This window comes from Anas platyrhynchos, chromosome 1, assembly GCF_047663525.1.
Source record: "Anas platyrhynchos isolate ZD024472 breed Pekin duck chromosome 1, IASCAAS_PekinDuck_T2T, whole genome shotgun sequence".
In the NCBI taxonomy this organism is placed as follows: domain Eukaryota; kingdom Metazoa; phylum Chordata; class Aves; order Anseriformes; family Anatidae; genus Anas; species Anas platyrhynchos.
This window is the reverse complement of record NC_092587.1, coordinates 131,161,848-131,188,653: the sequence shown is the minus strand read 5'-3', so window position 1 is coordinate 131,188,653 and position 26,806 is coordinate 131,161,848. Positions and strand designations below refer to the sequence as shown.

General features: G+C 39.1%; 1 protein-coding gene across 9 annotated transcripts in view; it reads right to left on the bottom strand.

The window, feature by feature from the left end:
• Window positions 1-26,806, bottom strand: part of MID1 (midline 1) — a 247,705-nt gene that overhangs the window by 143,765 nt on the left and 77,134 nt on the right. The window contains exon 1 of one of the 9 annotated variants that reach the window (XM_072029514.1): window positions 21,278-21,298. The exons of 3 other annotated variants lie outside the window; for them this stretch is intronic. The gene's annotated coding sequence lies outside the window, so the exon portion shown is untranslated. Of the gene's footprint in view, window positions 1-4,801; window positions 4,926-10,003; window positions 10,329-19,212; window positions 19,887-21,277; window positions 21,299-26,806 lie in introns of those variants that run through there. 5 more of the 9 variants (XM_038173024.2, XM_038173022.2, XM_038173025.2 and 2 more) reach the window with 5 other exon arrangements.

Genomic DNA, 26,806 nt, shown 5'->3' with positions numbered 1-26,806 from the left:
ATGTTGAAGAGAAAGTGGGACCAGCTAAACTCCAGGGTCTAAATCTTGTCTTTTTTTTTTTTTTTTTTTTGCAAATCTCTATCTGTGCGGTCTTGCTAGCTATATGAATAACGTTGTCACTACCCTCTTTGTTGCAATCATCTTTTCCCTCAAGCATCTCTCTTCACACTGGGTTTCATACATTAAAAACACTAGGTATTTTCTTTTGAAATGGGATTGACTTTTCCCAATCTTGCTACAGAAGATACAGTAGTGTTGTATTTTATTACATTCTTCATTTGCCTCAGACTGTAAACTTGAAGGGGTAGCAGATGGGTTTTCTCATTTGCTTATAAACCATCACAGCCCTAGATGATCAGTGTACAAACACACATACACAACATTCATTACACTACTCTGGGGATATGTGATATTTATTTCCAGTCCTTGCTAATCTTTCATAAGCAGTTTGCACTTTATTTCTCTTTAAAAGGAAGAGAAGGGTGGGAGGGATAAGCATATTTCTCTCATGACAGTTCCTTTTGCAGTCAAGACATTCAAGGAGAGTTATATTATGGGAGGATTTTTTAACCTTCAGTAACACGGCTTAATTAGGGATCAAGAGCAAATGTTATAGCAAAGAAGAGGCACCTCTGAACACTCACTCTTATTGGGCTTTTGTTCCAATTATGCTAGTTAACATGGGACACAAGAGCATTTGCATCTGAAGTATACTCAAAGACTTCAGATAGCTATTACAATTTTAAATTTTACTTGAGCTGAAAAAAATGAGTAAGCGGGACCTTTTGAAGATTTGATGCCTTTGTGAAAAGATGGTGAGGAAACTACAGCTCTTACCTCATTAAAATATTTCAACACTGCAAGGAACAAGCTCATGCTGAAACTTAAGTACAGATTTCTTACAATTCAAGAAAAGACACATCAAAGTAAAAATCATTAAAAAAAAAAAAAAAAAAAAAACAGGAAAGAAAGTCTCAGCTTGTTCTCACAGTGCCACCTGATCTGCTCAGTTTGTCACAAGGGTCACAAATGACTCACACACATACCTCTTGAATAACTACAATAACACAGTATTTTGAAGGGGGAATCCACTCCACCTCTGCAGTCCTGCCTTCAGCAGAAGCAAAGTCAAGCTTCAGAGTTGACCACTTTAGATCAAGCAAGTCTAAGAAGCAAAAGCAGTAACCTTGTAATAACTTGCAGCAGTAACACAGCAGCAAGGGGCATAGCTGCAAATGGATAGGTAAAGCTGAGGATAAGACCAGTCTTACTAGCACTAACCAATATAATGTAATTGGCTATAGCAGCAACATATTATTTTTCCACTAGAGCAAAGAATAGTAGCATTTAATCCTTTAGTTGATCCCTGATGTACCACTAGTTGAGCCCTGGCAAATATAAAGTCTTGCCTTACAAGTCCAGATGGCAAGAGAAAGAAAACAAACATACAAAACACAACAAAAACAAATCAGTGTAAACCTAAATATGAAGGGAAGTCCTTCTGATTTTTTCAGGAGTAAAAGAAAAACTCAGTTTTTCCAAAAGAAGTACAGATGATTTCATATGAGACCTTAAATTTCAGAGGGGCATGATGATCTTAATCCACTCTATTTTACATAAGCACCCAGGTAAATTAATAATACTATTTTCTAGTAAAAAAAAAAAAAAAAAACTTGATGAGAAAGGTGTACATGGTTATGTGAGTTAATATAGTCATTCTTTTTTCACAAACTTAATAAGCTTTACAGACGAGTGGGACAAGATAAATTTCAGAATTTTTTAGGTATTCGTAGTGGCTAAAATCACTCCTTTTTATTGCAGAGAGGAAATATATAAAAGAGAATCCAGTTTTAGGAGGTTGCGTTTTGTACCATTTTTTCCCAGATCTCTAGAATTAGCCTGAAGGATCCTTTTAGAGAGTAGGTAAATATATATAAAATATTAGGACAACACTGCAATGCAATGAGGATGTTAAATTGTTCATCCAAGGAGATGACTTAACTAATACTGACATAATTTCCAAGCAGCAAAGCAAAACTAGGTCAAATCACATTGACCTATCTAACATAATAAGCCCCTTTTTTTCAGATTTTTACAATGTAGACTGTGTCTGCAGGCATTAATGTCCTCTGTTATCAATGTATAGTCTTGTCACTCTGCTTTAATGTCTTATCACCATGTTGTGTTAATTAGACCAAAACAATATAGTGCACTTTTGAACTACTTAACTCCCAGTTTGAAGTCTCTACCTAATCTATACTTTTGAGGTTATCCAGCTAGAAATGAAGTCATTAACTCTTTAGAGTCACTTGTTTCAGTAGGTGCTACCAAGGTTGGTGGAATAGTGTAGCTTTGCATACAGGTCAAAATCTAAGCTCTATAAGTTGCGTATTGTTTGTCTAACACAATGTCTGTCTGCACAGATAATGTCCATCAACTAGCAAAACGCACACCAATTTTGATACCACTTCACACCAGGCAGATCCCAGACAAAGAGTGAGTATCGTGTGCTTGGCTATCACATGTCCTTACTCTAGCACTTTGTCCACATGCAGTACCCTGACAGGGACAGCCCTTTTGCTTGCCCAGGGGAGCCTTCCCTTCCTGTACTCTTATTGTTCTTCTACACATTAGATTTACAGCACATGTGTTTTGCAGTGAGACTATAAACAGAGTTGTGTAGGGGTCTGGCTACAGCCTCTCATGACTTCCAGAAAAAAACTGAAACAGGAGAATTGTCCTCCAGAGCTAAGGTGCAGGAGAATGAAAGGCTGAGTGCTTGAGGAGCTGACTTCTCAAGGAGCTGGAGCGCACTAGGAAAGAGTAAAGAAGCAGAGGCAGGAATTAGGCAGACCTTGGTGGCCCAGAAAGCAAAAGATGACAATGGGGTTTAACTCTCCCTGAGAATATATGAATTTAGTAGTAAGGGTATAATCCTGGGGGGGAAAAAAAAAAACAAACAAACAAAAAAAAAAAACAGACAAACAAATAATAATAAAAACAAAAACAAAAAACCACAACAATATTTTCCAGTGATAAAACAACACTTCCAAAGATTGCTTGGTGATGAAGAATACCTTAATATTGGAATACTGGCCATTCTTATGATAAAGTGTCTGGATCTGGCAACTCCAATTATAAATATGTAGATATGCAGTTGTGTGTGTTGTTTTTTTTTTTTCTTCACTTCTTGTTCCTTTTTTCTTTTTAATGCCTCTAATTACCTCTCAGGAAGAAAAATTAAAAAAAAAAAAAAAAAAAAAAAAAAGATTCATGTTTCCATATGGGACAACTACTGGAGAGAAAAAAATAATAATAATTTTCTTTTGAGAACTGTTTTGCTAAAAGATGCTCATTTCTCAGAAGTTTTTAGAAGAAAACACCAGGGCTCAGCTAAAGCTCAGAATAGCTTATAAGAAAAAAAAATAAAAGGGAAAAACCCAGAGGTGGTTGGGGGGGCTTATCTGAGCAAGCTCCTGCTCCTCTTGACTAAAAGTAGTGTGTTGGTTATCTGATATGAGCCCAAACTACTGCTCTGTTGAGGAGTGTGGGGGGTGGTCTCAGTGCTCCTGCTGTGGCTGCTCAATAATTAAATACGTGGAGACCAAAATGGACAATTAATGCCATTAGTCATGGGCACCTGCTTGGGATATAGAGCAGGTGCAGGACTGAGATTTCAGCCTGCATATCCCACAGATGACTGCTGCCCCTGTGGGGGCAATCCTCCATTTAAATGGACCAAGAAAGTCTCTGGTACCCTGAAAAGCAACATGACGTAACAGAGAACTTTGTTTTTCCCAGATTTTGTGCCACACCATGATGGCATCCAAGTAAGGTGGGCAGGCAATGCCCCCAGCCTGCAGCCCAAGCAGTGCTGGGCAACCAGGGTGAAACATGACAGAAAGCCACCAGCATCACCAGAGGCATGTGAAAGATGTTGCCCCCCCCACACCTCAAAACGCAGTGCAATTGTCATAGCATCTCACCTGCTCCTTTCTGAGGCCATGAAATACCCCTCCGTAAATATTTTCATTACAGTTTATCATGCTGCAATGAAGAATCCTATCAGCCGTGTGGATCTCCTCATTACTGTCCCACTAAGCCAGGAGTAAAAGCTTGAACTCTCTATTATTTGTTTCACTGTCTCAAAATTGTTCTTACACCCAGCTATCTCAACACTTATGTAACCAGAAAAGTTTTATTCTACTTCGGGGCCAAACAAACATAGCCTATTTGCCAGCTTTTTAGTCTTCCCATATCCCCCTGGGAAGATATAAATTATAATGATAAACAACCATGACATGACAGCAAATAGGAAAGAATTTTAAAGAATTAAGAGCTATTTTCATTGTTTAGGAAAGAGATCAAAATCAGCTTCCTACCCTGCAGTGCCTTTTCCAGCTTTCAGGCAGAGTGGATTCTACACCATAAGCCAGGGATCTCAGGGATATACAGTAATTCCTTACAGCTTGCTAAAGCATTGCAAGTTCCAAGATGTAATAAAAGACTCCAAACCCAAGAAGAGGCTAAAGAACAGAGTACCCTTGCAAGTCTGAAATTCAGTTCAAACAAAACCCAGTGCGCATTCAAAAAGCTATTCACAGAGCTGTATGCAAATACGTCTGCTCCTTTCTCCTAGCTCAGTCTTCACTCTCAGCCAAACCAAATTATTTCTCCATCTCCATTATTTCTCCATATTTACTGAACTTCATCATATCTATCCCCTGAGCATTTACCACCATGATCTCCTTGTCCCCAGCAGCTCGTTTTCCTCAAACCCAGGCTGCAGCAGACCCCTTACCTCTGCTCCTACTCTGCGGAGGGACTGAGCTCTGGCAACTTTTTTTTTTTTTTTTTTTTTTGCAGAGCTCCAAAGCTGCTGGAGCACTCTGTGTCGTTGCCTGCCTGCCTGCCTGCCTCCTCGTCCCTCCCCAGCAGGGAAGCCCTGGGACCGGGTAGCAGTGGGAAGGCGTCAGCCAGCACATCCGAGTGCCGGGCAGGCAGGAGGGAGAGAGCTGGAGACAGACCTCATCAAAGGCAGGAGGCCTGGTGGGGATCAGAGAGAGGGAGATACACATCTAAATAATTCAGGCACTAATAAAAGCTTTGGGTTGGGTTCGCTCCAAGCTGGGAGAGAAGGCTCAATTTTGGTGTATTTTCTGCTGCCATTGTTGCAGAATGCAGTGTTACTTAATAACCCAATACTGATAAACTAACCTTATTTTAAGAGTATTCCACATAAAGTTAATGAGGAAAGTGACTGTGCCTAGTTTTGTATTTTTATAGCCTTAGCTTTAGGTTGAAATTCTATTATATGAAGATTTTGAGAACTTCAAGTCTGACCTCTACAGGTGGGCCGTTGAAATAGGTACAGTGTCTTTTAATCTCAAACTGTACATTGCATTTTTAGGTATTGGAGAAAGGTAATGGGCCAGATGTAATATAAAATCCCAGGCTACCATCATTACATCATTAAAACCTTATTTTTAAAACACCATTGTCTGTAGTAATTTGGTTCATACAAATGCCTTCTTGCAAAATGCATCCACAGTGCAGCAAAACCAGAAAAAAGCACATCCAGCATGAACATTTTTACATTCAGAAGTGTTACAGGGTTTTGCTTCTGCTTTTTATTATCCCTCCTCCTCCTTCCCCAATCTTCCATGTGATCTGCTCCTTCAGCACTACAGAAACAAACACTACTTTGAAACTGATAACACACATTTGTGTTTTGCAAAACTGATGTTTTTAAATGCCCTGATTGGTGCCACCTTTTTCTAATCAGAACCAACCACTCTAACAAACTGCCCTTTGTCCGGTGATCCCATCCCCTCTGTTCCCACCAACCTACAGCACATGTTGCCATAGCTACACTGCATGTCTATTTACCACACAAGTGATCAAAGGAGGCAGACAACACACATACACACACGCACAAAAACCTCGCCAGGCTTCCTACAGAGCAATGTCCAGCCACTAATTAACTGATACACTCCCAGCCTGTGGACTCTGTACACTTGTTTTCTTTATTCTGCATGGTACACAAACAAAAAACAGCATTCTCTGAGATGTTCATTCTTCCCTTACAGACCAAACAAACAACTAAACATCCTAGGAGGAACTTTAAAGAGAATTTCCTAAAGCAAGACTAAGGACTACAGCACCCCAGGATAAGAAAACAGCTTTTCCACTGAGGAATACATTAAGAATTCTAAAAGTTATGCAAAAGAAAATAGGAAATAAGAAACACATGCTAGGCAGTTAAACATCTGTAAGGAAAGGGGATGATTTTGAATTTTGCATGTGTTATTCACTGAAATCGTATGCAGCATTTATTCACTTGGTGAATTGTATACACACTAAAAGCTGTATGTCTGCAGTCATGATAAATAATTATAATGGCCTTATGTGCCCTAGAAACACAGTTTTTCATTTTTAGGTGGCCTGTCAGTTAACAGTCATTTTGTTGGACCTCTTTGTGTGATGAAGGGCTCAACTCTGCCTTGATGAAAGTCAATGGGACTTCAATAGGAAGAGGCCAAAGTAAGGAGCTACATTTGTTGTCCTGACACTCCCATGAACAGCACTTCAGGGATTTGTTGTGGGTGAAAGTGAGTGAAAATGAAGTATTAAAATTCTTCAAACATTTGATTTTCTATGAAGTAGGCTTAGTGAACTTAAAACAGAGCCCACAGTGCCCTCTCCAGTTCTACAGCAAACTCAGGGAATCCAGCCACGCGACAGCCTCCAGCCACATGAAACTGCTGCTCTAGCACATAAAGGCTGAGTGTCTTTTCAGGAGTTTCCATCACTTGCAAGTTGCCTTGCTTAGGCAAGTATTTTTAAGTAACTAACTGAACAGAGTAGTCTGCAAAGCAGAAAATGTGTTACACTTAACATACATTAAGTGTAATTCTTATTTGTCAAGTTAGTTTTTTGCTGTTGTGTTTTTTTTTTTTTTTCCTTTTTCTCTTGCAACCATGTTAAATACCTTTAAAAAACGCACTTCTGCTTCCTATTATTAGTTTTGCAGCACACTAGAACAACAAAATGGATGTATTTTCCTATGGATACTTAAACTTTTACAAGTACGCAGTAACCAGCATGCTTTCATAGATGTCACATGCAGAGCAAGAGGATGGAAATTCTCCCATTTTGGTTACTGGACCTTCTACACAAAGTCATTATTTATAAGTGACAGAAAGGAGACAGCTCTTGCTGAGGTTTTTAATTACTAGCAAAAAATGTCTGCTTCTTTATATCTGTCTCATTTATAAACATCAACACAACATCTTACACTAACCCTTGTTACTAGATAGAGACCATTGTCCTGATGCCACACGGTGGTAGCGGTCAAGTAGGTTGAATCTTATCAGTTCAACAGTCTGCTTATTACATTTCTACAGTAATCCTTTTAATTACTTTGGGAAATGAATATTTTTGTCTTGGAAGTGCTATTGTTCACTATCTGTGGACTGCCTTTGGACTGGTTCAGTCATCAGCACAATGCAGTTTCATTCCAGTGCTAGCAACACGCTACCTACCTGCTTGATGGCTAACTTTGCAGCCTCAAGTTAGGCTATAGCTACCACCAAGAATATCTTCAGGTGGGAACAGTGGCTCCCAGAGCTTGTTAAGAGGAAGGAGTCAGCCCTGCCCCTCATTGCCTTATACTACCTGGCATAAGGATGGGGAAGAGAGCACCCAGGAAGAGCAGGAAAGATAACAGGACAGGTAGGGAGGACACTGTGGAGAGGGAGGATTGCTGGGCAAGCAGGAAAAGTAAGTAAAAACAGCTCTCTGCTGCTCTGAATAGGAGAGCAGTAAATGGGCCAACAAGTAAGTCATGTTCCTATTTCCCATAAAAATGACAAACTAAAGGAAGGGGTGAAGGCTCCAGCTGCATGTGACACTTCCTGCTCCTAAGTGTCTGCTGTAATGGTTTTTCCTAACCATCTTTCATAATTAGTTCATAGCTCGTTACAGCCTTCAGTTCCCGCTGAAACAAGAAATCTGCTGCTGGGGCCAGCGTGCCTAGCCTCTGTCCACCCTTGGCTGCCATCAGCTCCATGGTTTTCACCCCTCCGGCCCTAGCAGCACACATGGCCTTCTCCTGCCAAACTGAAAATATTTGTGCACAAAACCAACCAGACCCGGAGAAATACTTCTAAATTGTTCACTTGGCTCGGGGTGAGAAACTGTGCTCACGGGCAGGTGTTTAAACAAGCTCTGGCAGCTCTTCAGCTGGCTCTCCCCACACCTCCCCAGGAGGAGTAGCTGGGCGGGATGCCGTGCAGGCGGGGAGCACGCTCACCCTGTGCATCGCTCCAGAGGGGGAATGAAAGGAGGCAGGCACCCGCAGGACGTGCTGGGCCATGCACGAGTAAGCTCCTCTGTGTCTGTGCCTGCACCTCTTAGGCGGGAATGCCTCCCACCCCTCCTCCTTCCCATGCCTCTTCTTTCAGAGGGGGAGGGAGGGTACCCGTGCACACTGACAATCTTCACCTTCTCCATTCTGTTTTAGCCCACCAGCTATGAAGCTTTGTTACACATAAAACCATACGCTTCAGGTAGAAATATTTCAGATGAGCAGTGTGTGTTTCGCAGAGCGTTTTACGTTTTTATTACCATCCTGTAACATTTCTGCTTCTTTCTATATTCCCCACTGGCAACCCCCTGTGCCAAAGTACCCTCTTGTGGCGATAATGATTTCTGATAACTGTGTGCATCCAACTGACCAACTTGAGCTATGCAATATACAAAATGCCCTTCATTTTGCTTCACAAGGACAAAAATTTCTCTCTTAAAAGCTATAAAAATACTTTTTGTTGTTGGTGGTTTTTTTTGCTTGTGGGAGAAAGAAATGTCAGTCCTCTTCCTTTACCTGTATTCTCCCTTTCTTCTCCCTTCCCCACCTCCCTTAACTTTGAGAAAAATGGTGTGAGGAAGCTGAGATTTTCCACCATGATTTCAGAAAGTGAGTGAAAAACAAATGCTCCATTTGCACTACAGGTGCAAAATCCTCACACATGCACTCCCTGGACATGTACTATAAAAGTCCCACTGAGAGCTGAATGAATAACACCCACACAGAAGAGAACCTAGAAAACTTCTCTTATTTCTTCATATCTACCCACTGCCTACTTAGAAAATAACATATTAAGTGTAACATTCGGAAGTGGACTGGCAGGGCTTTTTAAACTGGGACAGATCTCTGATTCAGTCTTGAGATACAGCCCAGCCAGTTTCCCTCGCTCCCACAAGGCTCTTCTAACTTCACATTGTTGTTGCAAAACTATGAACAGTGAGAATCAAAAACATTTTGCCACTGTGCCTTTTAACTGGGAGAATGAGTATAAAAGCTCCTTTTGTCCCTTCAGGTGAATAGAATTCTTTAAAAAAAAAAAAAAAACTCATTTGAATAATCTTGGAAAAAAATCTCTAGAAAACCCATCTTAAAGTACTTTTGTGAAGCTGTAAGACAGCTTGAAGCTACTACATTTTAAAACAATCAGAAGATTAAAGCACTGGCAGGCAAGGAACTCATGAGGAGCTGTTTAAAAAATTATCCCTGGGCTGCATTATTGGCATATTTAGCCTTATAACACAGCGAGTTCTTTCCTTTTACATGTCACAAACACGGCTGCAAGACAGTCTACACAATGCATTTAAACCCCGGCAAACGGGAATCGATTTACACATCTCTCAGACGGCTTTTGTACCCCCCACAAAACTCAGGCACACAACGACCTGCACGGCATTGCTTACTACTGGGAAGACTGAACTGAAAGACAAAAACCTTTAAATCGCTTATTTTTTTTCCTTTTTCCCTGAAACTTGCTTTTCACTAGGCTAAGGGGAGAAAAAAAAAAAAAAAAAAAAAAAAAGAGAGAGAGAGAGAGAGAAAAATCTCAGCAGAAGCTTGTACCAGTGCTACCAAACCGAAAAAGCAGCATGCCTGGTGCTGCTGCCCTGAGGAGCCCCAGGGGCAGCAGCTCCTCACCTGCCTCATGTTGAGCTTCCCATCATCCATCCATCCAGTCGGGAAGGGGCTCACGCCGCGCTGCTATCTGCAGGGCAGAAATCCATCAAGTTTCCCACTGTACACAAGTTTTTCTCCCCGTCTTGCTTGTTGGTTTGTTGTTCTGTGTTTTGTTTGTTTGTTTTGTTTTCTTCCTCTTTTATCCTTTGCTGGGGGGACTCTTCCCAAGACAATGTCAAGTGTCCCAACCTTCCTTCCCAGCCTATTAAAAGTCAGGAGCAGGGAGGCAACTGTCCGCCTGGCTCTTATTTCAAACCACAGCTCAGGGATGTAGTAGTTGGCTGAATTAGGCCATGAAATAGCCTCGCCAATCAGGAGAAAGGGGAGGGAGGTAGAGCACAGAAAGGCTGCCTACATGAGGATTAGGAAAGCTTTCAAGGATTTGAAAGACTGAAAGCAGCTGGAAACAGTGTCTAGGGCTACAAAGAGGGAAGTCAATTTGTGGTGTGAGAGATTATTCTCATTCTCATCTAACTGCTCTGGGTCTGCTTACAGCTGAACGGACTCCCAGGACTTAAGTAAGAAAATGTAAATGTCCAGCGAAACTCCCGAAATACCAGAGCGATGCAGAAACACTTAACAGCAGCCCCGCAAAGTGGCAATATCCCGTACTAGCAGGAGCCACAGGCACTCCACAAGCACCGATTTCCTCATGTCAGATTAAAAAGTAAATTGGCTCGTGACATGGGCAGGAAGTTAGTAAAATACACTATGCCAGTTACATGAAGAGAAAGCGCCTGTCTGCCGGAGGGTATATACAGGAATCAGCAAATTTTGTTGCAAGATTTTATTTGTCTTGGTGAAAAATATTTAACCATCATTAGCATGTAATCTGCTTTTTATTCTTTACAGAGGGTGATTTCCTGGTTTCTGAAATTTGGTTCCATGTTCAAGATAACACTGGAACCCAATTGCAACTTTATTTATTTTTATTTTTTTAATTTTAACAATGAGATCAGCTTTTATCTGCTGCCCCTCAGTGGCTTTCATTAAAATAAACAAACAAAAGGAAAAAAAAAAAAAAAAAAAAAAAAAGTAGTGCTATTGCTGTTTGAGTTACACCCTTCTTGAGTAGAAAAAAAAAAAAAAAAGTGGAGAAAGAGAAAACTGCCAATTCATACCACCCACTCTTCTCCAATTTCTTTATCCCTCACTTAATATCAGTACCAAAGCTGTTAGACTTCTGTTCTTCTCTAAATGGAAAGCTGTCTTTTGATCTCAGGGGACAATCAGACAAATCTGAAGTCTGAAGAAAAGCCCCAACATCATGGATTTGTTTCTGCAAGGGATTTATCTACCAAGGCAAAAACTAGTCACTAGCCAGCAAAATTCCTATCAGTACAAGAAATCTTACTGAATTGAGCTACAGAAGAAAAAAAAAAAAAAGCCATTACAGTGATGTGCTGCCAGGATTTTAATTAAAAGCTTCTAAAGCTTCTTAAAATATATTTCCTTTATTTTATGATAAGCTCCGGAGCTGAGTATGTCACAAGGAAAGGAAGAATAGATCTGAAAAATCTATACATTTGCTTTCCCGCTGAAAAAGAATAATTATTTTTTTCATAAGTGCCACCAAGAATTTTGCATAATATTGGCACTGTCCAGCTCAAAAGCAAAGTATGGACGAAGGAAAAATTTAATGTAAAGTACCATTGCACTTTATCCTGGGCCAGCTGTCTTCATCTGGTTTATGTCCCAAAATGGACATATCCAGTTATGTGCTTTAACTTGCAACCCCAACCAAGTATCCTGACGGATTCTCATAAGATAAAACTTAGCTATTTACACTAACCCAAGAATACACAACTCCCTGAGACAACTCCTCCTCCAGTGATGGTCTAGTCCTGCACACTTGCGCAATGGCTCCAAGCAGCTGCAATGCACAGAAATGGGTGCATTAGGAGTAGGAATGCTTGTTCTCTGATCCCCAAACATAGCTTAGTGGACACATGCCACTTGAAATTAGTATGTGGTATTTGAAGACCTTTTACTGTTAAATCTGTGAGAATCCTCTCCAGGCTGCATTCAAAACGGTAAAAATGTTTTTTCTGAAGATAATTTGTACCTTAAAGAGAAACTTTCTTGGTGAAAGTTTGCCACTTTGGATACAAGAAAAGACAGATGTTGGTTTTTTACATTTTCCTCTGAATATTTGGTTACACACCTATAACCCAAGTGTATGTGTGTGTGAGAGAGAGAGAAAGTCATATTATATTCTGGTAAGTGAAAGAAGATTTTGGCTCTGAAGAAAGAAACTTTTACAGTCTATCCAGTGGAAATCTATGGAGGGAAGTGTAGCCTGTGGAGGTAGGTGGTGCCAAGTATAAGTTCAGGTATCACTGAGAGCAGACACCTGTATAAGCAAGAGCAAAGTCATATGTTGGAGCGTGATAGTTTTTAGAGGGTTCTCATGGAGGTAAATTAAAAGACAAATGGTTGCAAGTAAAAGTAGTGGGATGAGGATTAGCTCAGTGGACACAACAGTGGATAACTCTGAAGGTGATTAAGTGTAGCAAAGCAAAGACAGCAATCATGAAAAATTCAGCACTAAATTAAGAAATTCAGCACTGTTTCAAAATGTGAAACTTTCACTTGTTCTAATTTGTTAACTAAGCCTTTTTTAATTGGCTTCATTCTTTTCAATAAATTGCCAAATACAGGAACATTTTTGAACAGGTGGACCAGATGCAGAGCAACCTAATGTGGAATTATTGGGTCACTGGAGTTTTTATTCTATAAAGCGATTTTACATAGTACAGGCCAGCCAGGTCCCTGCCAGTTACAGGGGTGAGCAAGATGGGAAGTGGAGGAAAGGACTTTCTCTCATTAGCTGAATTTCAGATGCCATGCAAATCCTTCTGGGCCCAGAGAATTCAATATAGGTTGAAGACAAAAGAATCACTTTGTGTCCTTACTGAGCTGGGCCAGATAGAGACAGACCAGTCCCCAGGACCTGATTACATCCAGCAGAAGTAAAAGAGTTACAGCAGAGCAAATCCCAGCATATAGGTTAAAAAGAACACTTTATGATAGGAAGACTATCACAAATATGTTGCCTTTAAGTTGCAGTGTAGACAACTAATAAAAATATGTTGATGTTGTTGTTGTTTAAATTGGGAGAAAAAGGCAATACTTACACCCAAACTATCAGTGTTCTAATTCATTTCTAATGTGTTTGTAGTCCTTCCCTAGTAGATTCAAATTAGAACTTACTGGAAGAGTGGGATGTCCTGGGATGTTCAAACTACAAAATACTATTTAATAACCACAGATAACACTAGAATATATAACGCCAGGCAACACTGGAATGTAAAAACAACCTCCAGAAGAACTGGCACAAAATATTTGAATTAGTGTTGTAAGGTAAGGAAAGGTTCCTGAAAATATGGTATAAAAATAAAGAAACTCTGAAATAGTATCAGTATAAACAAAAACATAGAAACACCTGTTCTCAAGATGTGAAAGTGTCACAAAATAATTTTAAAATATATAGTCAATGAATATAAGAAAGTGTAGAGCTGAATCTTGCAAAGCAGTAACTGCTTTTATCAACATCAGTGTGGTGAATGGAAGGAAGATAAACTAATTATCTTGGCAGAATGTCTGACATGGGTATTTTAATGCACATGTTTTCCAACAAAAGTTCAAAAATAAGACCAGCAATGTCAGACATCCTTAAATTTACAAATATGGACTGAAAGCCACAGTGCAGAAAGAAGTTCTTAAGGCAGACCTTTGGGAAATTCATTACCTCTCAAGAAAGATGACTTAACCTTTTGGCAGGCTATCACTGAAAAAGGCAGAGATGAGAGAGATCAGAGCATGCTGCAGTCCTCTTGGTAGAGTGGTCCTTAGATGACCACTTCCCCTCACTCTGTTATTTACAGCATCCCTCAGACTGCTCTGATCTCACTTGGGGCTGTACCAGCCACAGGCAAAAGAGAAGGGAAGGTGCTTTCAGGACACGTTTTTGTCCATCACTTACACAATCTAAACAATCAGCAGGCTCAGGCAGACATATACACAGCTCAGGCAGACATATATAGTAAAAAACAACCCATCTGTACCTGCTACATGACAAAACTGACTAGACTTTTTGATTAAGATTATTTTGATTAAAATACATTTTCTGGATTTTATTTCATTGCATCTGTGCTACAAGTCAGATGCTTGATCTGCTAGGCTGAACAAGTTGGTGCACATTCATGTGTAATAAATCAGTGATAAGAATTGTCTGATAGTCTGTTCCAAAATTGTATGGAAATACAATCAGTTAAAGAGACTGACAAAGAAGGATGCTATGAGGATTCAGAGTTTCTAAAACATCTGTTCTCTAATATAGGTACACACGATTTAATGCAAATTGTAGTTACTATTGTTTCTCCATTTTATTTGTTAGGGTTTTACCATTAGTTAATAGTTTAATCACAATGATATCTCATTAGTTTAAAAAGTAATAGATAATAGTTAAATTACTTAGTCCAGTCTTAAGAAGCATCAATGAAACCAAGACTGACTACAAGTTTTTGGGCTAAATGAAAGTAGCCACAGTATAAGAGCCAGTGTTAACCAGACTATATATCAAGCAGACTACTGCAATTAGTTCTAGATTTTTGTGTGTGTGTGTGTTCACCTGCTTATGTAAGAGAAATATATTCATATTTGTAGGTTTAAAAAAAAATCTCGTTCTCTTTCTGATTAAGAGAAAGAAGTTTTAAGATTACCTTCCCTACAACTGAGCTAACTCTTGCTCTAGCCAGGATGCCAATGCATCACAATGTTTGTGGTGAAATTAGGTCTGCAGGGGGTGGGCTGGGAAATGACAATAAAAACCTAAACCCAATCCTGAAGTCATCATACTCCACCCAGGAAAACCTCTTTATGCAACTGAGCATTTGCTCATACACATGACTCATGATTTGACTTTTAAGCCTCTGGAGTTCACAGGGTTACCATCAAGGTCAGTTTACCAATGAAATATCAAATTACTATCCCTTCCCATTGTTTCAGCATGGCCCTTGGTACTGATTATGTAACATATTTATGTGGGAAGTTTTACACACACACACACAAATCATATTCTTTTAATTTCAAATGAGAAAAACAGTGAAAAATCAAAAGAACCTTCTTACCAGAGAATTTTAAATTAAGCTATTCAAGGACGTGGGCAGACATCACAAAGCATTAGTTGTAGCAGTAAAGTGGGAGACAGTTTCAGAGATTCTTCTCTATTGAAATTAATGGATTTTCTCACCAGGAGCACTGCTTAAAATTATTATGTATACACCAGCTAAGGACAGGTTTGAAACACTACGCTGTTAAACAGGCCAATCAGGAGTACTACCCTGAGAGGACAGGCCTGGCCAGGTCTTGCCCTTCTATCTTTGCCAAATAGCCCTTTTGTAACCTTTAAACTGTTTTCAGATGGTACTTTTATGAGCCACTGTACTTCGTTCTTTTTAATTACAGGCATATATCATATAGGTTTACCAGCTTCCAAAAGAATTTTTACTTTATTTAGCTCACATTTCCAGATGTGTCCCCTCCTTAGGCCTCTCTTTTTTTGTTAAAAGGCACTGGTAATAAAAGACAATGACTACAAAGGTAATGTACTTCTCCAGGCAAACCAGTTTTATAATCCAATCCTTTGATTCTCGTTCTATGAAGTATCCTTATTAAAAATACTAAAATAATAACATTACTAAAGAAAAACAAGACTGGTCCATGAAAATTATATTTTTATAGTTGGTGTTAAATTTTTTGCATGAAGAAAATCTGATTCAGGTAAGACTTTTAGACTGTGAGGGCCAGCACAGAGATGAAACGCATACCATTGGGTTCTAATTTCTCCATCTCTTACTTCCACAGTTTATTAATAGTCTGCATTAGTCACTTCAACACTGAAATTCACAGATATTGCCAAGTGTGTCCTATTTCATGAGTACATGTGTTTTTAACAGGGAGACACAGCCGTTCTAAGCCCTGCCTGTAACACACTCTCTAACATCATTTTTTCACCAAGAACAGGAAAAAAATACACAGAAGTAGCTGCTACTGCCCATTACACCAACAGTGTAGGTGCATGCCTTCTAAGCTGTTCATGTAGATTATGATCCCTAGGTCCACACTTTGTCACATATGCTCATACCCTCTCTCTTTTTCCAACGTCTTCATTAGCTTATATTTTGCAATAATACATTATGAGACTGCAATGATACATGAAGGTCCTACCTCCCATTTCATAAAGGCCTATTTCAGATCTCTTGGGCACAAAGAATGTCCTTTATGTAACGGACAATTGTGGGTGATGTCCTGGTAATCCTGTTACCTGAAGCCACTCACATTTTCATTTCTTTCAGTCTCCTATCTACCTTCTGGGTTTAAGAATGAAGAACTTCCTACTGCAGAGTACAGTAGTACAAAACAGGACAAAAAGATGTCTCCACACATACAAAGGAATTATGATAATTGTGCAGCCATGTTACCTAGTAGTGATTTGGTAACCTTTGATTTTGCTACCCTCATTCCATGGGTGAACTCAGGATCAGAAATATTATATCCACAGTATAATGAACTTCACACTGAAGTGAGAGACAAAAATATCAAGAACTCAAAACCAAAGATTTTCAGGATTTAAATATTTTCCATTTATCTTTTATCAAGGGAATTCTGAATTCAAATAACTGATAACCACCTGCCTCTCTAAGAAGTTCATAGACTAGGAAAATAAAGTCCACTACAATAAAAGACAAAGCACAGAGTCCTTTGGGAAAAGGTAATGACACATGAACAGAATAATTCTGCACACCATCCATACATCCTTAGCTTTGGGGCTGTTGGGCACAGAAATAGCACTGCAGAAAAATTCACTGGCCACACCCACATTTTAAACTTCAGAAGAGTTAGGCCCTAACCACTTGAAGCTTGGAAACTGAAAAGGAATGGTGAGCATCTGAAATGCAAATTCTCTACAACCAGAAAGATCTTTAATGCTATAGGTTTATGTAATTCAGAAGCCTGCGAATGAAATAAATGCCTCGAGATTATTTGTAAATTGATAACTGCTTCAAGGGAGGTATATTTATAAAGTTATTTTGAGTACCTTCCTATGAGTTGCAATGTTCAATGCTTTCAGGGAACCCTTCCCTATAATGTTGCCTCTGTCTGGTCACCACATACTACTAAAGCCTTCTGAGAAGTAAGCTGAGGTCACTTACTATGGGCACACTGTGGGTAAAGGTTAATGCATACTCACCACTCTGTTCCCTAAAGTGAATCCTTGTACCCACTAATCTTTCACTTTTGATAAACAAAATTGATATATTAAAGGAAAAATAGAAGGGCAATGAGAAAGCAGATATTATTAGACAGGGGAGTCATGAATCTCAACAGTTTTTACACGTTTATCTTTCAGTGTAGCTCTCTCCAAGAGATAATGTCATTAACATTTTATAAATATTAGCAGGGCATTTGGTGCACATTTCATTAAGATGTTGCAGTGTCTCAAACAGGTGATAGGGGGGTTGCTATGGTTACTATAGTGTCTTAAGCTGAATACTAAATAGGTTCACAAAATATAAATTCTTACTTGTTATGTAAAATATTAGTTGCCCAGCTGGCATTCGTTTTTGTACCTCTTTTATTTTGTCAAGGACTTTCCACTCCTTCATCTTTCAAATAAAGTGGATTTTAGTACTGTTTAGAGAAAGGAGAGGTCACTAACCATTCTTCTTCTTCAGGAAAGGGGACAAGTTAGGTACCTCATTATCTAGCCTGTTTATAATTAAATCTAAAAATGACTGCTCCACTGTACTGGAATTGTGAGAGCTTTTATTTCTGAGGATTTAATGAGTCATGGAAACGTGTTTACAAGGCAACAAGCCCTCACTACACAAAGAACTCAACATTAGCATGGCAATAGACCATATAGCTTTTAATGGCCTGAACCTTTTGTTTTACATGCAGACCCAGCCCAGGGATTGTCCCACCACCAACATTTGATCCAACGTTTCTTTTATTTGGGATACTTTTTTGCCAAAGGACCTGAAGGTGATATTTAGGAAGTCTATTATCAGGCATGCAAATTGGGAGAAAAATGTGTCACATCAAATCATGACGATTTAATAAGGTATTACTCATGAGCTAATGCTTTCATGTGCTGCCTACTCAGAAAGGCAGGTTAAAAAGGAGTTACTGTAAAGACAACACATTTAGTATTTTTATCCTTGCCTTACTCCTTCATAATGCAACTGAAGGAAAGTTTCAACATGCTAATTTCATTCAATTTTATTTCATTTATTAAAATTTCCAGAGTGAAAACAAACAAAAAGTTCCCTAGTTTTACTATGATCAAAATACTAGTTTGGTTTCCTTTAGACTATTATGATTATTATATACCTTATACTTTATTTTGAAAAATTTCAATGACATCTGCTGCAGTCGTGGTGTGGTCCTGCCTATAAAACTCATTTACAGTAGTATCAGCACAATCTTTAATGAGTTGAAATGAGTTACTGGGATTTCATCTATATTCCTCTGATAAAATGGTAGATAGATAGATAGAAAGAAAGATTCCTCCAAGCTAGGGTAATAACCTAAACATATTTGAACACCTGTTACTATACTGGTGTTAGACAATAGCTAAATTCTGAGTAAGATTAAGCAAGAGCAAATGTGCTTGCAACTTCCAGATCCACTTTCACAATTTCTACCCAGAGAGATTCCTGGGAAATGAGTTAATATTTTTTAGTCTGAGGCAGCAAATTTTTATAGCAGTACTGAGAAACAGAGTAGGAATTTGTGAAAGATAATATATTGAGCAGATCTACGTACTAACTAGGCACTTACCTTATGTATTTTAAAGCACAGAATGTTGCATATTTCTAGAATCAAAAATGGACATAACATATTGTTCCTTCAAGGTGTTACCATGTTAACAACTAGGGCACCTTCTGTTAAAACTATTAATATGTGGCTTATCACTTCATAAAAGCTTGAAATCACAATCCAACAACAATAAGCACATGTGGTACATATGAAGTCGATCTGCAAATACAATAACAAGCATTCAGCAAGAAGTATTTTCATGCTACAGTTAGCAGAAGTAAAATTAGCTGTTTGTTTTACAAATGCCACTTTTCTTATCCACAAAACAACCCATCCATACTCACTCTGCATTTTGGTTCCTTTCCGAAGTGTAAAAATGTCTTTTGTTGCCTCCTCCTTCCTCAGCACACACCAACCTGACTTGCGAAGTTTGAGTGTGATGGTGATGTCAGCCACCAGAAGGCTTTAGCAATTTTAAGGAAACCTGTTCTTGAACCTACAGCTAACCCTCTGTTGACCAAGACGGCTATTATTTAGCGTAATGACTCTGTCACTGGTTTCAGTATTTAGGTACTTATGGCACTTACAGAATAAGAGATAATGAAAAAGTGGATGGGGTGATAAATGCATGCGACGGAGAAGCAGGAAAAGAAAGAATCTTCCATGCAAATATGCACATATATATTACAACAACAAACTCAGGAATACACAAACATCAAAAAATGTAGTAAGATCAGAAAGACATTTCTCAGGAAATCAATCCATCAAAACTTTTCTCGTGTACAACTAAGCAGAACAACAACAACAAAAAAAAGTGTGCAATAGCAAGGAGTCATCTTACGACTGATTTTTTATATGTTTGCTCACTGATGCTATTAAATAAAAGTGACTGATGGAGGAGAGGACCGACCAGAGTGCAGTGTCAGGGAAATCCCAACGCGAACAGCCGGCGACGCTGAGCCCTCTCCGTGGCCGGGCGCAGAGCAGCCCCTGGCGGCCACCGCCTTCCCGCTCCGCTCCCTTCAGCGGCTCCGCCCCGCTCGCCCGCCCGCCCGCCCCTGCAGCGCGCATCACTGACGACAATTGGCAAGCTAATATGCCAGGTGGCTCAGAAAGAAACAGGAGCACAAGGCGGGCTCGCTTCGAGGCAGCCGCGATATCACTTTCCTGTAGAAACTGCAAAAGCTTTCTATGTGTTTACAGACAAAAGCTAAAGTTCTGTAGTTTTAGTCCTCAGCTAAGCTTCAGATCTAAACCTGGGAGTATATATTAAAAAACAAAACCAAAAAACATGTATTACGCAGTTCTATTAATTTTTGCAGTGCTGTGCCATCTATAACATTTTAAGATATCTTTCTCTTATAAGAGATGTGTCATGACCTTTTTAGTGCCTAAAGCAGATCTCTAAAAATGAAGAGAAGACCACATACATTCAAAAATTGCAACTATTTTTCTCCTAGTTTGAATTATTATAATGTGAGTATACTATTGATGCATACGAGGAGTATATATATAACACACTTCATATATATATATGAATATATATGAATATATATGAATATATATGAATTTATATATATATATATGAATATATAACACTTCATGCCCCAGCTCTATTACCACAGTGAAGTCTCTATACTATGATTCGTCAGTAGTTAAAGTCTTAAAGGCCCGCAAGAGTTTGCATACTTGAAATTTGTGATAATTTTTTTTCCCAGCATATGCCTAGCCCCTTGAGACAAAAAAAAATAAATAAAAATTGTTAAGGACCAGCTTTTTGCTTGCAAAAATATGATGAAACCACTGAACTCTGACCATTTAAGCACAGTGCATTCCACATTAGCCTATAGCAACAGGATATCCTGACAGTCAGCATAAAGGGGATAAAAACACCAGCAAATAAACCTCAAGATAACTCAAACCATTCCACTCAAAGTATGCGAATATCGATCCATCTTGCTCATTTTCATATTCCTTCTGTCTTTCCTGATTTAACACTTACTTTTTGTTTGCCTACAGAAGAGGTACCCAGCAAAGCCGAACATTGAAATTTTGAATGAAAAAAAACAATGCAGGTTTGGATGTTATGTCCAGACTGAACAGAAAGTAGTTCAATATTGGGGTAACTATCTTTATATAGTGTCTCTATGGAAACAATGTTATTTCATTGATTACTATGTACTCCAAGATTCATGCAAAAAACAAATCTCATCATAATGAAATGAACTTTTATCCATGCTCATATTCAATTTTCTGTCACTCATTTACTAGATAAGTAATAATAATAAATACTGGGGAATAACAAAAATATAATAGTAAATAGTGGGAAATTTTGTCATGAATCCTACTATTTCCATCTTGTGAAAAATAACCATATTATTTGTGGGTGTGAGCAGGCTGAATCCTTACCTCTGTGCTGAGAAACCATGCAGAGCATCCAAGCCTGAACTCCTCTTGAAGATAGATTTTATTCATCATATGGAAAGTTAGTAAAAATAATACAACCTAACTTCAAACTGTGCTTCCTCTCCAAACTCGTCTATTCATAGTATTTCCTTCCAGGAACTCCTCTATCTTAACTCAGTGATTTCTTCCTCTTACACATGCTTCCTTTATTTTAAGGGTAGTTAATGAAACTGCATTTGCCACAATAATTCAGTGGAACATCAACAGCTTCGTGCAAGATCCTGACAGTTGTGAAGAAAGTGGGATGAGTATCCTGTCATTCTTATCAGTGTCCAAGAGTCTTGCTGCTGACAAATGAGTAACTGGCATCTTATTGTTCTTTTATTCTTCTTCAGCCTCATAAAAAAGATCCTTCAACAGAGAAAAACTTTTATTCAACTGTTTTTACTATTTCTGTGTATTCCATCAGCCCTGGCATTAATATGATATTGTGGTGATTTTGCCTAGGAGTGTGGGAATTACTGAGGGATGTGCTTATTTTTCTAACAAAAGTTCAGGCATGCTATTATTAGCAACCTATGGTATGTCATCAATGTCAAAGGCCAAATAGTTTCTTGAAATGTTTAGGAATCAAGTATATTCTGAATCTGAGGAGTCTCTGTTCTCACTCTGCCATTCACATGCACACATGGGAGTATGCTGCAGCGTGACTCCATCTTGCCAGGATGGTCTTGAATACTCCCAGTGCGTCCGCTTTGATAGAACACTCAGGTTCCCAATTAGACCAACATGTATTTCACAGAGCAGACTAACCCCACCAGCATGCCTGGGGCAGTTCTTAAAGCTGCACTTCTTCCTGTACCCATGAGCTTGGACCCCACCTTTTTAGAAGCCTATTCCCACTCCATATGGCTCCTTGCATGTGCAAGCATATTTGCCAATAGCAAATATGCTATATTTTCTCAATAGCACTTAGCCAACTGACTTAGCAAGTCACCAAGAACAACTAGGGAAGACACTCAGAGGACATGATATCCATTAATCAGTTGTGCCCAGGTTATGGGCCAATCAATAAGCAGAGGGTGTTTCTAAGCATTCCCAAGTTTTGTCTTGAAGAACAGAGTAGGTCCACCACATCACTGCGGTATTAGGACCTAAACAGCTCTGTCCCCCTTCACGGACTTTTGAATTGAGCTTCCCCTTTTAAGTTTTATGAGCAGAGAGGGTGACCAAATCAAAAAGCTAGCCAGAGTGCTAGTGTTTCTTTCATTCAAAACTGACAAAAGATTTTTCAACCCCAAACTTTTACTTTATCTGTAGCATTAAGATCATTAATAGAAAATATTAATGACAGATGTAAGACACTTCACTGAGAAATCAAGAGTTAAGACAGTGAAAAATTGAGCCCCAGCTTTTTTCTTTCTCAAGGAAAGGGTTAGGTAATATAATTATTTCATTAAAAGCAGTGGCCATCTGTTATGCTTCGTAGAGACTGGCAAACAATGTTAAAAACATTTTTTATATACAACAGAGAGGAGGAAAATATGTTTATTTAGTAAATGCTAATGTTTCTGAAAGATGTTTGATTAGAGTCTGGAGTTTATCAGCACTTGCTGGAGCTCAGCCTAGAGGACTAGCATCATCAACACATACTGTCAATAGGCATTAGAAATCAGTCCAATCTCCATATGAAAAAAAATAGTGATTCAGTACAGTTCTCCCAATAACAATATTTGGTGCAGCATCCTCCACAAAACATTATATATGTTTGGTTTTTTTTTACATCCAATTCCAATAAATATTTTATAATATCTCCCAGATCCTCAAACTTGTTTTTCCTGTGTGGTATGATGCTAAAGGTTAAAAAAGAAAAAAAAAAAAAAAAGAAAAAAGAGAGAGAGAGAGAGGCCTTTAAAACAGAAAGGCAGGACGAGGAGGAAGGAAGCCTTTCCATCAGGAACTGCAGGCTTTAAACTTTTACAGGAACATTTTATACAAGGAGAAATACTAATGTGATTAAGCATCAGAAGAAAACCAAAATAGTTCACTTTGTTCATTAATAAAAAATACAACATTAAGAATCATGTAGCCTATGCGCAAAACTGAAAGTAAGCCACAGTTTCTGTTTTGATTAGTGGTTTGCTTTTCAACAAATCAACAAACATATAAATGCTTTCTGGAAGAATGGAAGGAGAGAGAGAGAGAGAGAAGGAAGGCAGCAAGGAAGCAGTGAAGGAATCAAGGAAAGAAGAAATGGATAGTGGGGCTTGTCTGCTGCTTCTGCTGCAGATGCCAGATGTTGTCACAGATACTCTAGTGGAAAAAGAGAGAATGATGCTAAATTGTAAACCGAGACTTCCTGTGGACTCTGATCTGAAGTTACCCAACAATAGAAGAAGGAAATACCCTTCTTCCTTCATCCCATCTACAGAAACAAGAACAGCTACCTTCCAGTCTTGTTTTCTTTACACTACCCTTAACTGTGGCTTGAATTAATTACATGTTATTATAGTGCTGTTTTGCCACAGCATAACTTAATGAAAACAATTACTTTTGTCTTCGAGAATGGAGGGGGAAGGGGTGAGACTAGACGCAGCCTTGTTAAAAGTATATAGAAAAATATATACAAAGCTTTTTTCAAATGAGGGTAATGCCCAATTACCCTCATGATCCACTCCACCAAAATCAGAAATCCCTGCACAGGGAGAAATGTAGCACAAAGATAACAGGGATGCGTATAACAGAAGGAAGACTTTCCTACATGGACCTTATTATACACTTTGAAAAATAAAGAAAAAAGCTCTCCAAATAAATTTCAGTTTTGCACTTGACTGGACAAAAAGGCTGAAGGCAAGCTCTTCCCTTTGACTTTGTTTGAAATTAAGGGGATTTCACAGTTTTCATGATCAAGTGCAAAGTTTTCTGAGTGGTAATCTGGAACATGGACACGTTCATGAAAGTCTTGCGCTTGTTTATATAAAGTGTGGCAATGCATATTATATCTTTAGCATTTCACCACACTGCACCCTATGATTTTGTCCTGTGCAGGTCTTGACCATCAGAGATACTTACTGATATTTACCAGGTCAGGAACTCAAAATCACACACGTGATTAAGAAGACTGTGTAAGTTTTAAGATTGCTCTTTTTGTTAGATATTACTGCATTCTGTCTGCTTCCGAATTTCCCATAAGTGACTGCGCATTTCTTACTTATACATACCTATTTTGAAGCAACTTCGTCCTATGATTTTGTTTCCTCCCAGACTTTTAGCAATAATTAAACATAACAGGCTTTAATATTTGAATCCATTTCAAGGAAATGAGGATACACTGGAGGCTGTGGGGAGGGCTGTATACTCTCAGAATGAAAAGAGCACATGGAAATGCTTTTATCCCATTAGCACAGGCACAGAAGGCTGCTGTAATACATCTGCAGCTGTTGGAGAATAGCGTGCAGATGAGCTCATGGTTTGGTCCAAATGAGACAAGGATCCTGCTCTCTTTTTAAGGAAAGATCTCCAAGGGAGAATAAGCTGTTTGCTGTGTAGTCCCTCTACCTCTGCTCTTCTGAAAATTTCTAGGGGTTTAATGTAGAGTACTCACTCATAACCACTTCTGTCCCCATATGTGCCCATGAGTCATTAACTTCTCGGCAGTATCCCACATTTCGTTACCACTTTGCATGCCATAACCATCCAGTTTAACTCAATATAACACTTCAGTGAGCATCTACAACAATGTAAGAGTCCAGAGCACAACTGTCAATCACCAACACACAAAACATGGAAGCTGTACCAGCTTCTGTCACAGGGACTATATCCTTGGTCATCTGTCTCAGGAAACATTCAGAGACTGAAAGGGTCCTTTTATTCAATTTTAACAGCATAACTGAGATGTTATGCTGTGGAAGTCAATGGGATAATGAGGAGTTGTCATTTCTTACAGTTCTGTCATGAGGCTCTGGTTATTTGATGTTTTTTGTGAAGCCTCAGCTGCTGATACCAAGTCATCATGTGAGAACCGCAGATTTATTTTCTTTTTAAAAAGGGATTTAGCCTTTACACTGTTGTAAAGAGAGAGCTGACAGTTTGACCTGAATATAACCTCATGATCTGAAAGCCAGAGGCTAGAGAAAAGGAATGCAAAATTGTCTTTAACATGTTATGATTTTTAAGCTAAAATGTGATTGTGAAAGAGACTGGTAGGAGGTCAATGCTTTTTGAAAGCTAGCCATTCTTTGCAGGTAGGAAAAGATACTCTCAACCTCATGACAGACCAGGCAGAGAGGCTTCTGGAAGTTAAAGAGTATTCTGCTGCAGCTAAAAAGGCTGCAGCAAGCTCCCTTCCTCTGCAGAGCAGAAGCAGAAGAGGTTTTATAAACCACACTAACTTGCTGGTTAAATACCTGTTGATTTAAACTGTCCTTGTGTCATTCATTATCTTTGGCTCTGGCTTTGCAACCTCTTTAATTAGAGGACTACAGAAATCTTCATTTCTGAAAGCCATCCATAAACTATCCTTTTTTTCCCACAGCCATGTGATGCTTAGAAGGGCTGGTATCAATAAGGCATGAACCACATTGTTCAACTAAACACTACCTTTTTAAAAAAAACACATTTATCATATAGTCGACATTGCAAGCTGATTTTATACTCTGGAAATGGTTCTGTGTAGCTGTATATGTGTATACAGTTATAGGTTTTGCATTTTTCCCTTTTTGGCCAGTATCACACAGACCACACCCCAGCACCACAAACATCTGCGAGCCCCACCAGCCAGCTCTGGATGCACTGGGAGGCAATCGGCTGCTGGGGCAGGAAAGCAACAGGGGCTTTGCTGCCTGCAAGGTGGCAGGTGCTGGTGGATGCTTTGCAGGAGGACAGAGAGTGGAGAGGGGGTCCCACCTCCCAGTGCTGCATTCTCCTTCCCTCTGCAGCTGCCGCAAGTTCATTTTCCCAGTGGTCTGGCCTTGGGTCCCCTTTCCAGCTTCTCATTTTCTCCCAGTGTTTCCCCATGAAACTCCCTGACCCTGCTGCTCTTTGTCCATGATGAGAAGGCAACACTTGCCTGTATCAGTCCCCAAGCCAAAAGCAACACATCGAGCAACATTGATCTATAACAAATGTGGGATAAAGTCAATGCCTAGTCCTTATGGTGCATTTCAGTCTACCACAGGATATTTTTTTTGGGGGGGGATTCTTTGACAAAGCTGGAATGATCTGAAAAGGAAAGCAAATGTTCCCTTAACTTGCTAAAACCCAACAGTTACCATAATTATTCTTTTCTTTTTTTTTTTTTTTCCTTCAGTTTCCACTGCAGCACCAAAGTGCAATTTCAGAGATTAATAGGGAGCATTGGACAAGTTTAAGGGGGAAAATCGGCTTCAGCCACTACATGGTAACACACCCTGGGCCTAGCACCAGCAGTGCCAATAGCAGTAAGGATATGTTAACAGAAACATACAGAAAGCAAAGGGGGCCATTCAATTAAGCAAATACTGTAGAGCTATTAAAAAGATAATTTATAAAAAG